Source organism: Protobothrops mucrosquamatus, unplaced genomic scaffold (assembly GCF_001527695.2).
Source record: "Protobothrops mucrosquamatus isolate PMUCROS unplaced genomic scaffold, P.Mucros_1.0 scaffold45, whole genome shotgun sequence".
Classification (NCBI taxonomy): Eukaryota; Metazoa; Chordata; class Lepidosauria; order Squamata; family Viperidae; genus Protobothrops; species Protobothrops mucrosquamatus.
The window spans coordinates 1,338,831-1,340,733 of record NW_015386427.1 but is presented as its reverse complement, the minus strand read 5'-3'; positions in this window follow the sequence as shown (position 1 = coordinate 1,340,733).

Genomic DNA, 1,903 nt, shown 5'->3' with positions numbered 1-1,903 from the left:
TAGGACTCTGTTCATACGCCATCGCAGTTCCCTACTGTGACCGTTGGAACGTTCCGGCACACTGGGTCGGTGGCAAAGGGAAAAATCTTTCCCTATTCAAGGTGATCACCCTTGCGAGGGTCCCTCTAAAATTCTCACCCCTGTTACGGGGCTCTAAGAGTTGAAGCCTGAACCCTGATCCATCAGCCAACGCAACAGTTGAGCTTCCATTAATGGACTGCAAAAATCTGGATGGTTACAAGATGGAGACCAGGAATCGAGAAAGGTCTAATAATTTGCTGCCATATAATTTTGCAGCCAAGAAATGATAGATCTAGCACAGGGGTGTCAAACTCGCAACATCACGTGACGTGTCGTGACATATTGCAATTTTGCCATTGCCGGCAATGGAATGGGCGCAGTTTCACTATGATGCATCTGGCCCACAAGCCATCAGTTTGACACCCCTGATCTAGCATGTTCCTGTAAACGTCTCTCACTCTTAAAGCTTAAGAATATATTTATACTTCTTACTTTGATGTATCACAAAGATAAATGATTAGAGGAACTATTATTTGTTTGCAGGCCATGTTTTCTTTTGAATTTCAACTTTTTTCTATTAGTATTGCTTGGTTTATACTATCTCTACTTTCAATGACCTTTTAAGTGATAAACTGAATTAGGACTACCTTCAATATATTTCATAATATGGGCTAACTGAAAGGAAACAGAAAAAATATATAAATATAAATATCTTTCCATGATATTCACTCTTCTCAATAAAAATTGCAGTGTTTAAAAAGGCATGTAGTTTGTTCCTCTACATCATCACTATTTCAGCTTACTATATGATCTAAAGAAAGGATCATAAATAATGATGCCATATTGTCCATTAGATCTGGCTGTCAAGGAAAAGGAACAAATCTTTTCTTTTGCACTTATTGATGAGATTTCCAGGTGGATTCTACCCTTGCCTATTCAGAAATATGTTTTACTGAAGTAATTGAGCCACTGGTATGATACAGAACTGTAGCCTCTTCTTCAGGTTGAATGAGATGAGAGCACCTTGTTTTGAATGATTTGGCAAGAAGAATGAATTCTATTTTTTTCCTTATACACACTCAGTTATAAAAGGTATAGCCCCTGCTGCAAAGAGCTGGTCTACTTAAAAGAAGGATGCATTTCATGGGATATAAATATTTGTGCAATTTATCTCTCATACCCACTCCAATTTGGATTATCACTAATTTGATAATAATATAATAAATACTTTCATAATTTCAAATTCACAATCTACTTTCATCCATAATTCAGTTTTAAGCAATAAGGCTTAAAAAGGGTTTTTAGACCCACACATAATTTTAAATCAAAGATATATTAGATCTGTTGGAATATTCATGAGCAGGAAGAGTCATGTGGTAACTCAGTCAGCCAATGTGAAGAAAGTGCTACTGAGTCTGTGCAAAGAGGTACTGAGTTAGAAGCTGGGTTTCAGTCTCAGGTTTCAGGTCTGTCTCTGCTGTAAGAAGTCTTCATTTATGCTATGTTGCTATGAAGAAGAATATATGGTATTGTAAATATTTTTATATGAATATAAAGAGTTTATTTGAATCAGCTAAATGCAGTCAACTGCGAGAGCTTCTGATTTATTTTTACCAACAGAGAAATTAAAATTCTCTAAAAGGTTATGGGCCCAGAGCTTACTAAGGACTGCATTGTAATTTGAAGCTGGAAGAAATTGCCTATGTTTAGAAGTATAAGAACAAGGCAGAATTAGCAGAATGGCTGCAATGGAATTTAAGGAAAGCTCTGTGCCTCGTTTAGGGCAAAAGAATTACATTATCTGGGCAGCAAAAATGGAATGTTTGCTGAAAGCAAAAGAGCTGTGGTATATTGTAGAAAATCCCCCACAAGTGTTTGCAGC